Below are 12,494 nucleotides of genomic sequence, written 5' to 3'. Positions count from 1 at the left end.
TCTAATCATCAACCTTAACGGATCCAACGTGCTTTGTAAACTCATTTGTTGGCAAACTTTTATCCAGAAATCACTTTGTAAGAGCTTTTTCAGATGTAGAAGTAAACCTACAGCTCTGATACCAGCTGTGGCAGAACCACCGGAATTATTCCGGTTCAAGTGCGCTAATGATCGCCGTACAACTGCAATCAGCTTAACGCACATCAAACGGAACAACTCTTTGGTCTGTCGGGTCTCCGCCCGATACAACCACGGTTCAGCAGGACAGAAGAAGGTTTACCTCGCAGAGTTCACATCACAGAATAGCTCATCAACTTTTAATTTACAGTCATACATACATTATTACAAACCGAGTTCAAAGATAAACAACTTATACAAATTGTGTTCAAACTGACAAGCATAGCAGCTTGTCCAAACTCACAGCGGAAGGAAAAAGTTTACGCGACTACACACGTCGCGAAAGCGGACACCAAGCTTAGCCCAGGGCCTGGTGTCACTCCGGAGGGTCACTGCCGGCCGGGGACGGGTCCCATTCTACGGACCAGCCACAAGGAACGGACGTTGGCCACACAAGGTTGTCCGTGGGATTTTCGAAGGTCATACCTGAAACAGATATTGGTAAGGCTGAGTATTCTAATACTCAGCAAGACTTACCCGAGTTTGGGTATACTTTAACCCATAACTAGACTCATGAAGGCATTGTAAGGGCTCTGGGTTTATTTTCAGCCGAAAAGCAACAGAGAGTATAATCTACTTTCAAGTTTTAGCTTTCAGATTCTAACTGGATTAGCCATTCTAGGTAAGCACCTATACTAAACAAGCAAGATAGAGATTATCATCCATCAAGATTATTCCATCAACAATTACACTTTTTACTCGATGTGGCAGAAGAGATAAGCAATCTCAATCCTCGTGAGAGGCGGACGATCCGAATCGAATTTAACCTTGCAAGGTAAACCTAACACACACGCTTGGAATACCAGCAAGGCGTTCCGAAGCAACCGTTTCCCTCATATTCCGGGTTATGGATCGGGGCCACCACAAGCGACTGCAGGACCGTACGCACATCACTCGTGCAGGACATACGTCTGTAGCGCGACTACAAAACCCGTACTCCTGTCTGCCATGCAGAACGTACTCCCACATGTCGGTGCGTGTAAACATAAAATAAAAGTCGAGTGGTGGAGACGCGTTCCATTTGCCGGGCCAATCCGGTACTACGCTTACCGCTTACCATATTTCGCGGTATGTGGCTAGTACTTTCAAAAGCTTAGCCACCACTACCACACATTTTGACCTTAAAACTTTTATCAAAACAGACAGGTTAAACTTCCAGGTCATGAAACAGCACATGACCCTGTCCGTCATCCTTATAGTGGTTGCAGAATCGTAAACAAGCAACTCCTATATCGCGCGAGTGACAGGAAATCACCCGACTTTTACCGGTCCTAATTAGCAGAGCATCTAAGCGATAAGGACTCGGGTTCAAAACATTGGTTCCTAAGATTCATGCATCTAGGGTTTCATTACAACTCCTAGACTTAATGCAAGATATAATATAAATAGACATAGATTGTAGTGTAAATAAAGTAGTGGGATATGTCCGGGGCTTGCCTTCTTGAGTGGAGTTAGGGGCAGGAGAATTAGAGGCTTCCGAACTTGGGTTCGGGGCTTCAGTTAGTCCCTCGACGACTTGCGCTGGGTCTTCTGAATAGCCTTGGTCTTGTCCTAAGACCAACTCGTAGTCCCCGTCGTCGAGCGTCGTTGATTCTATATGAGATGCAATAAATTAAGTAAGGTAAGGTTTTAAATTTAACATCTTATGTTTCAAATGTTATTACTCACCAAGTTATCACACAAAAGCTCATAAAATAAAGAGGGTTTAGGTTTGAAATTCTAGTTATAAAAGAATCATAAAGATATTGCTGAATTTGTTGCAAACACGAACTGAAATATTTAAATTTGAATTTGAATTTAAACCCAACTTAATTTCAAAACTTTAAGTAAAAGATCATAAGGTTTTGGAAATTTAATTATATATTAAACATTAAACAATATCACATTAGAGAATGACAATAGATCTTAATTAGAAAGGGTTATATAACAGGTTTAGTTAATATTTCAAATTTGAAAGTCTAAATTAAAAGAAGTTAAGTTTAAAACAAATTTGAGTTTGAAATTTTATACAAGGTTACATATAGTTTATAGAACATACATGCCAAAATTCATAAACAACAAAGCAAGAAATTTAAAGGTTAAGCATAAACGAGCCCTAATCTTAGGTTTAAAATAGAGGTAAAAGTATTTTGTTTCAAACTAAACTTCACCAGCAAAAGTTATAGAGTTTGAAATCTAGTTTCTAACAAAACTAGTTTTGCCATTTTTGGATTTTTCTGTGAATTGATACAAATTTTTCAAGATAGAACATACACACACATGAAATAACAACCCTTCCTATTACAAACCAGCCCCTACGTTTAACAGATAACCCCCTGGAAAAACTTCAATTGTTGCAATCGAGTCCAATGGCCATGGCCGGCGGTGGGAAGCTCGGGGCCGGCTAAATTCCGGCCACAGGGCTCGTCGGCGGTGAGGGGTAAGGGGAGGGAGAGCATGAGGGAACCCTGAGCTACACACCGGTGGTCTTGGAGGGGCTCGAGGTGACCGGAGGAGCGTTGCCCACGGGAGGCCAAGCCGGCGGCCGGAGGTGAGTGGCGGCGGTGGAGCTCCGGCGTGCGGGGGAGGGAAAGGCCGGGCTGGGGAGCTGCAGTGGAGGACGAGGAAGCTAATGGTGCGGGCGGTTTGGGGAGGGAGAGGGCGGAGGGGAGAGCTCCACGGTGACCCGAAGCTCGGCGGCGCTAATGGAGGAGGCGGCAAGGTTCTGTGCGCGCGCGAGGAGGTCCGGGGTGCCCTTTTATCGGCAATTGAGGTGGGGAAAAGGAGCACGGCGAGCAGGGCTTCGGTTTGAGGTTGTTGCGGGGGGGAGTGAACCGGGGATCGCGGCGGCGGCAGAGGCATCGGCGGCAGCGGCGCTTGCAGACCCGCAGGCGACGTGGTGCGCGTGCAAGGCTCCAGCAGGGGGAATTAGAGCGGTGGGAAGGCAGGGAGGTGACGCGTGGGCGAGGGCGAAGCTGGAGGTGGCCGGCGGCGGCCAGGAACGGGGTACTGCGCCGGCGGCAGGGCGCCAGAAGCAGAGCAGAGGGGGCAGGGGCGCCAGGAAGAAGAAGGGTGTAAGAATTGAGCTGGGGACTATTTTGCAATATCAGAGAAAAGCAGGGACCTCACTGTAAAGAGCTTGCAACTTTTAAACCATTGCTCAAATGGAGATGGTCCAAAAAGCAAAAGTGCATAGTTTTTCAAACTCTACAACTTCCCTTTAAGGTTCATCTGCAATTGAGCAACAGTTTTGAAGATACTATAGACTTAGTAATATTTTCACATTTTATGTAAGTCCTATGGATAAAATTACTTTTACATGTATACCCAAGGGTAATTTTTCATATTTTTGCAATTTAACCACAGATACCATCTTTTGCAAAACAACCCTCATACTTTTAAACTTTTCTCTCTATTTCCATCCATTTTGCATAAAAGGACCTCTAGTTAAATTTAATTACATAAGTATCACTTTTTCTTTAACATTGCACATATGAAGCACACCTTCGCCAAACTTTACACATAAAAACATATCAAAACTTTAGGGTGTGACCATGCTATTTACCTGAGTGTCACAGCTGGCCGCCAGCAGCTGCTCCAGCTCGCCTGTGCCCCTTCTTGGGTCCGTAGCACGTCCAGGAGCTTTCCTCGAATTCATTTACACTATCACGCACCCGCACTTTCGCCCCTCGGCTTCTTCTCCGCTCGGCACCGCCACCGGACCACCGCCGCTGGCTCTGCTCACCATCATCAGCCACCTCCACCGCCCCACGCCCACAATTTCGCCGGAATTTGATCGCCGCCGTGCTGTCCCTTGATTCAAACCGGCTAGGGACCCAATTGCAAGCTTTCTTTTCTTTCTAGGGTCTTCTCTGTAAAATATCAGTACCCCCCTCAATTCAAATCAGCCAGCTTTGAAAAACGATAGAAATTTATAGAAAAATCCAAAAATGGTCAAACAAGTTCTGTTATACTCTAGGAGTCTAGATCTACAACTTTTGTTACTAAAGTTTAGTTTTAAACTTAATATTTTAAATTCTATTTTAAACTCTATCAAAAGTGAATCTTTTAAGTTTCTTTTACATGTTAGCTTTATTTCATGTAATTTTTGGTATGCAACTTATATGTGATATGAGTGAATTTGTATGTAAATTTCACCATCAGTACTGCACTCTAACTTGAACTCATTTAAATTTGTGCAAAGTAAGCTTGAAATGAAGTAAAAATTATTCAAGCATGTTATTGATGTTGTCATGCTTAAATCTTTTTACCATGTGTTTTTCTGATGTTGAGTAATTCATAGTAAATTTTGGATAATCTTATAGCACTGCTTCACTTAAGATTTTGATTTAAACCTGAAATTTGAATTTAATTCAAATAACTTAGTTTCTGCTTTCAAAAATTTATGAAAAATTTATGGCAAGCTCATCTGATTGTGGTAAATATACTTATAAAAATTCAAAGCTAAATCCTCTATAGATTTCAAACTTAAAATAAAACTTATTGTCTTAACTTTGAATTTGTTCATTTTCATACTACTATTCTGTTAGGTTTAAAAATATGAAAAATTAACAGAAGTCTTGTATTAACTTCAGGTGTATGTAGTTAAATTTCTAACCTCAGTACTCCTATGCTTGAAGCTATAGAAATTAATTATAATGTTAGTAAAGCTAATTGGTTTAATTTATAATAAGTAAATTTGAATTCTTAGGATTCAAATCCATTGTTTTGTGATGTTTTGAATGTGGGTTTTGGATTGCAACTTTATCGTGAACGAAAAATTATGGACTTAATAAGTCACTTAATTCAAATTGTTGCATATCATGTAGAATCGACGAGGCTTGAAAACAGAACCTACGAGTTGGTCCCGGAACCCGAGCAGGGTATATCTAAAGACCAAATAAATATCGCCGAAGATCTTACTGAAGCCCCGAACCAAAGTTCAGAATTTATTGACATTCCTGACCCCAGCCCCACCTAAGAAGGCAAGCCCCGGTGCAAAACCCAGCTTTTTAAATTATGCACAGTATTATGTTATATATCTATATTGTGCATTAAGTTTTTAAGAGTTGTAATGAAACCCTAGATGCATGAAACTTAGGAACCTATGTAACGCTTTTCCAAGTTTTTACCAGATAGATGCTCCGCTACTAGGACCGGCAGAAGTCGAGTGATTTCCTATCACTCGTGCGATATAGGAGTTGATTGTTACCATTTTGCAATCACTATAAGGATAACGGACGGGGTTATGTACGATATCATGACTTGAAAGAGTACCCCATCTGGGTTGATTTAAGTTTGATAAGGTCGCAGTGTGTGATAGTAGTGGTCAAGTGTTTGAAAGTACTAGCCACATACCGTAAATATGGTACGCGGTAAGCCTAGTACCTGATTGGCCCGGCAAGTGGACTTACCCCACCACTCGAATTATGGTTTTTGTCGCACACACACACACACCGACATATAGGAGTACGTTCTGCATAGCAGACAAGAGTACGGTCGTACAGTCACTGTCACACCCGATTTATAAGAACATAAATCGAGCAATCATATATGCGCCAGGATCAAGTCACGCATATATACAACAGATTATCAAGATATCACAACACATGTCACGAATAACATTATTATAAAACGTAAATGAATCAATAATATGAATTATTTTTATTACAACCGAATCAAGAATCGGTTCAAGAGTTGCGGAAGCGTAAAAGAGATACATGAAGAGCTGGGCGCCACAGGGACGTCGACTGGGAGACAAACGCCTAGAAGTCGTCGAAGCCGCTGACGTAGTCCTCCACGTTGCCGGGCACTGAGCAGCAGTCGAAGATATCCAAAATAGAACAGAAGAGTAGAGAGGCAAGTGTGAGTACAAACTCGTACTCAACAAGTATAACACGAGCATGAGGCTCTAAGGTTAGCTGACTCAACTGCATTAGCTTTTAATCTTGGCAAATTTTATTAAAGCTAATTACTACAAGTGGATGAATTACCATAAACCCAATTGCATAATAAATTAGTCAATATTAATTAAGAACTACTGAGAACCATCCAAACCCAAACCACCCGGGGAATCGCCCTCGTCAAAGGTTGATAACCCCACTAATCAGACGGAGGATCTGGGCCGCTCATGACTGTGAGCACAGCTGATATATCAGTTTTACACTCTCGAGAGATTGCACAACTTTACCCACAAGTCGTGAGCTACGCTAGTGGTTCATCACACTTCCTTAGGTGAGATGGCTAGCAAGCACACTACGAGACCGTTACAAAGGATCACGTTGGTAAGGCGTAACCGCTAAGGATTCTGGATCAGCGACGATGGGGCCCACCTCCGGGGGTACAAGACACACAGCACAGACCAAGCCGGAGGAGCAGGGACCATTGAAGCTTACCACCCCTCTTGCCCACGCAGGTAAGTTACTCCCGAACCAAAATGACCTAATTAGTAAGTCAAGACCGTCCCATACCAGCCTTGTGGTTGCGCGGTTGTCCCAGGTTGTCGCTCTATGAACCGGTCCTTATGGAGAGTGGCCAACCAAGCACTAAGCACCGTGCTGGCCCCCTAAACCATGTTTCTAACAAAAACATCTTTTAAGGACGCACAAACCACTCAAGCACACAGCACAGAGGGTTGGCTCCAGAATTAAGTTGCATAAGACCATTAATCAAATTAATTAAAAGGACCCAGATTTGTTATAGCGCAGCAACCTAGCACAACTAACCAAGAATGCAACCCAAGGGATATATATATAGGATATAAAGGTGGCTAGAAAAGTCCTTATAGGCATACAGAATTAAAATGCAGTATGAAATAGTATTTAAAAGTGATAGGAGGTTCATGTTATACTTGCCTTCCTCGTACTCTCCCGGCTGCTGCTCGAAGTGCTCGGAAGACGGCTGCTCCTGGTACTGGTCCAAAGGCTCCGCGTCTACTCACGATCATCAAACATAGCCCACACATACACACATGCATAACAAGAACAAACTATAAGAAAACAGTACAACATTACATAGAAACAGCACACAAAACTAGTCTAAAGCTATTCTACGCATTACAACGATCGCGTGCATATAAAGAACACCTAAAACGGAGCTAAAACGCGAAAACTGCGCTTAAAACGGGATCCAGGGACCTATTTGTAAGAAAAACAGAGAAACCAGGGGCTTCTGGGCAAAACTCGGGGACTAAAACGTAATTAAAGTCTAGATCTAGGGGCTAGCACGTGAAAAGGCATGGCTTGGACGGCGGGTTCAATTTCCGAGAAAGGCAGGGGCTTAAACGAGTAAAATCAGGGCTGAACTGCAATTACTTTTGACTTAAGATGGACCGCGGGTTGATTTCCAAGAAGGGCAAGGACTCTTTAGCAAAAAGACCACCGCTGACCGGTATCTCCTGTTCTGGGCCCTCGGATCTTGATCGTGCGGGTGAGATTAGCTCCACTAAGCGAAGGGGTACGCGTGGATTCTATCCGTTGGATCCAGATCCGGTGGTCCTGACTCGTGCCCAGCCCGATCTAATCCCGACTGCCCACTTTGGATCGGACGGCTGGAGAGGAAAGGGGATGGGATCAGGGCCGGTGGCGGCGATTGCTCGCCGGCGTTGCGTTCCCGTGACGGGGGCTCGCCGGACTTGGTCAAATCCGGTCGTCCGGGGGTCGAATCGACTCAGGCTCGGGTCTAGGATGGACTACACGACACGCGTAACCCTCATGGGGCATCGGCTGGGCTTGGCGGCTCTCTGGACGGCTGGAGCGGTGGCGGCGGCGGGTCGGTGCGGCAGAGGCAACCGGCGATGCGCGTTCTGAGCTTGAGAACGGTCTACGATCTACCAAAATCAGCGCAAGAGAAGGGGGAGGTGCCGTAGTGCTCACCGAGAGCTCAAATCGGGCTGGAATGCGACGGCGCGGAGGCTTCGACGGAGACTGGCGGGGGAGGAAGCCGGCGCTCGTGGAGGGTGAGCCTCGGCTGCGCTGCGGGGCTCCCGGCTGCTCGACCAGCGGCGCACGCAGACGAGGAAGGTGGTGCCGGGGCTAACAGACCCGAAGAGGTGGCGGCGAAGGCGAATTGCGGCGGCGGCGCAGAGCGGCTACGACGGCGGCGGTCCAAATCCGAGCGGCTACGAGCGGCGCCGGAGCTCGGTTGCGCTGGGGAAGGTTGCTACGGCCTAGGGCGACCCGAGAGCGCAGCTAGAGATAAGAGGGAGAGGGCCGGCAACCTCGGCGTGCGTACCCCGATCCAACGGGTGCCGCGGATTCCGCGGGTGGTTGCCACTCGGGCCTCACCCGAGCTCGGGTGACTTCCAGAGAGTTCTAGGCAGGGGGGTGGAGCGGGGGAGTGGGCCCAGAGGGGAAGGGAGCGGAGCGGGGCCACGCCCAGAGACGGCGGCAGAGTCGGCGGGGAGAAACAGGGGAGGCCGCGAGGGGGAAGAAGAAGCGCCTGACAGGCCGGGACCAGCGGTCAGTGAGAGAGAGAGGGGGTGGGAGGGGGAGCCAGCGCGCGGCTCGGGCCGGGAGAAAAGGAGATGGGCCTGCTTGGCCCACGCGGGGAAAGAGAAGGAAGGAGGGAAAAGAGGAGAGAGCTCGGGCTTGGCCTATGCGGGAAGGAAGGGAAGGCCCGGGATGGAAAGGAGAGAGAGAAGGGAAGGGGAAAAGAGATGGGCCGTGAGAGAGGAGCCGGCCCAAGAGCTTTTACTTCTTTTCCTTTTTCCTTTCCTATACTCAAACATTCCAACAAACTCATTTGAATTCAAATAATCTTTGAATTCAAAGCCACACCAATAAAACCATGCACCGGCATGAATGCACAAGCAAGTTGACTTATAGTAAATTTTAATTACTTGCATTATAAAATTACTTTAAATGCGACAAAAATTAAAGAAAAGCCTGAGAAATTTATTTAAGCCCGAATAAATTAATTAAAATTTGAGGAAATTACCTTAGGGTGTTACAAACCTACCCCCCTTACAGGAATCTCGTCCCGAGATTCGGATAGGCTAGCTAGCAAAGAGATCGGGATATGTCTTCCTCAGCTCATCTTCTCGCTCCCAAGTAGCCTCATCCTCCGTATGATGACTCCACTGAACACGGCACATCTTGATCTTCTTGTTTCGAGTGACTCTCTCAGATATCTCCAAAATCTTCACCGGATGCTCGACATAGGTCAGATCCTCCTGCACATCCAGCCCTTCTATCGGTGCTTGCTCTTCCGGCACTCTCAAGCACTTCTTCAGCTCAGACACGTGGAACACATCGTGCACTCCTGAGAGATTGAGTGGCAACTCCAGACGATATGCCACCTCACCTTTCCGTTCCAGCACCTTGAACGGACCAATGTACCGAGGAGCTAGCTTCCCTCGTACATTAAACCTGCGGATTCCTCTCATCGGTGAGACCTTCAGATACACATGATCCCCCACTGCGAAGGTCAAATCTCGACGACGAACATCCGCATAACTCTTCTGACGAGTCTGAGCGACCCTCAGATTCTCTCGCACCTGCTGTACCAACTGTTCTGCCTCTTCAACAATATCTGGGCCAAATACCTGCTTCTCACCAATCTGATCCCAATACAACGGAGTCCTGCATTTCCGACCATACAGGGCCTCAAACGGGGACTTCTTCAGACTGGCCTGATAACTGTTGTTATAAGAAAACTCTGCATACGGCAGGCATTTATCCCAGCTGGTACCATACTGAATAGCGCAGGCTCGAAGCATATCCTCCAACACTTGGTTGGTTCTCTCTGTCTGTCCATCTGTCTGAGGATGATAAGCAGTACTGAAGCGCAGCTTCGTATCCAACGAATCGTGCAACTGCTCCCAGAACCGTGAAGTAAACTGAGATCCTCGATCAGATATAATCTTCTTAGGAACACCATGCAGACAGACAATCCTGGAGATGTACAACTCTGCGAGTCTAGCACCGGAGTAAGTAGTGTTCACCGGAATAAAATGAGCCACCTTCGTCAACCGGTCCACTACTACCCATATGGAGTTGTACCCTTTCTGAGTACGAGGCAAGCCAACAATAAAATCCATAGTGATTTCCTCCCATTTCCACTCTGGAATCTTCAACGGCTGCAATAACCCTGCTGGCCTCTGATGCTCTGCCTTGACACGCTGACAAGTGTCGCAGATAGCCACGTACTCCGCAACGGAACGCTTCATTCCAGACCACCAGAATCGTTCCTTCAGGTCGTAATACATCTTCGTGCTGCCTGGATGGATAGAATACGCTGTATCATGAGCCTCACTCAGAATCAGCTTCCTGAGATCTGCCACATCCGGCACACATATACGACCCTTGTACCACAAGGTACCCTGATCATCCTCTCTGAAATGAGGGGCTTTGCCAATCTTGAGCAACTCACGAATCTCCTGCAACTTCTGATCTTCCTTCTGATGCTGCCTGATCTCAGCCTCTAGAGTGGGCTCCGCCTCGAACGATGTGCCCGAGGTATGATGCAAGAAACCCAGACTCAACTGCTCAAACTCCTCGCATAACTCCTGAGGCATCTGAAAAGCCAGGGCCATGTTAACATAGCTCTTCCTGCTCAAAGCATCTGCTACAACATTAGCCTTGCCCGGATGATAGTGAATCTCCAGGTCATAATCCTTGACCAACTCTAGCCATCTTCTCTGCCGCATATTCAGCTCACTCTGAGTAAAAATATACTTGAGGCTCTTGTGATCGGTGTAAATATCACACCTCTGCCCAAACAAGTAATGCCTCCATATCTTCAGAGAATGCACAACTGCGGCTAACTCCAGATCATGAGTGGGATAATTCAGCTCGTGCCGGCGTAACTGCCGCGAAGCATAAGCTATAACTCTGCCTTCCTGCATCAGAACACAACCAAGACCATCCCTTGAAGCATCACAATACACTGTGAACCTCTTGCTCTGATCTGGCAGAGTAAGGACTGGCGCCGTAGTCAACTTCTTCTTCAGCTCCTCGAAGGCACTCTGACGCTCATCAGTCCAAGAAAAACCCACATCCTTCTCCAGCAAGGAAGTCAAAGGCTTCGCAATTTTGGAGAAATTCTCAATGAACCTCCGATAATAACCTGCTAAGCCCAGAAAAGAGCGGACTTCCTTCACCGTCTGCGGTACAACCCAGTCAAGCACATCCTTCACCTTTCCGGGGTCCACAGCAATACCTCCCTTGGAGATAACATGACCGAGGAATGGAACCTCGTCAATCCAGAACTCGCACTTACTGAGCTTGGCATACAGCTTGTGCTCTCTGAGCCTCTGCAACACAAGCCTCAGATGCTTCTCATGCTCCGCTTCCGACTTGGAATATATCAGGATATCATCAATGAATATCACCACAAAGGTGTCCAGATAATCCATGAAAACCTTGTTCATCAGATGCATGAAGAAAGCCGGAGCATTAGTCAGGCCAAAGGACATGACCGTATACTCGTATAACCCATACTTGCAGGTGAATGCCGTCTTCTGAATATCCTCAGGACGAATCTTCAGCTGATGATAACCCGAACGAAGATCGATCTTCGAGAATACACAAGCACCCTGAAGCTGATCGAAAAGATCCTCAATACGGGGCAATGGATGCTTGTTCTTGATAGTGACTGCATTCAGATCCCGATAATCGACACACATCCTCTTCGCACCATCCTTCTTCTCTACAAGCAGTACAGGAAAAGCCCAAGGAGAGAAACTGCGACGGATATAACCCTTAGCTAGCAACTCGTCGACAGTCTTCTTAACCTCCTCATGCTCGACAGGAGCCATACGATAGGGCCTCTTAGCAATAGGAGCTGTGCCAGGCAAGAGATCAATAGAAAACTCAATGTCGCGATCAGGCGGCATACCTGGCAAATCATCCGGAAAGACATCCGGGAATTCGGACACCACGCGAATACCATCCGTGGGTCTAGCCTCCATCTGATGAAGAAATCCAGAAGGCTCTGTGGCACCAACAGTGACCTCCTGACCAACCGGTGCTGACAGAAGAACTGTCCTCTGAGCACAATCTATCCGGACTCCCCACTTAGCAAGAGTCTCCATCCCGAGGATCACATCAATACCCTTGGTGTCTAGCACCATCAGATTTGCACTGAAATCTACCCCCCTTATGGCCACACTGACTCTGGGGCAGAAGACATGAGACCTCAACTGCCCTCCCGGTGAAGACACTATCATGCACCTCTTTAATGTGCTAGTAGGAATACCATGATGCTCAACAAAAGACTGGGTGATGAAAGAATGTGTAGCACCAGTATCAAAAAGCACTGTAGCAGGATGGGCATTAACCATGAACGTACCAATAACCACGTTGGGAGCCTCGGCTGCTGACTCGGCCGTCACGTGG

This window comes from Panicum hallii, chromosome 8, assembly GCF_002211085.1.
Source record: "Panicum hallii strain FIL2 chromosome 8, PHallii_v3.1, whole genome shotgun sequence".
NCBI classification, from domain to species: domain Eukaryota; kingdom Viridiplantae; phylum Streptophyta; class Magnoliopsida; order Poales; family Poaceae; genus Panicum; species Panicum hallii.
The sequence above is the reverse complement of the archived record's forward strand: the minus strand, read 5'-3'. Positions refer to the sequence as shown.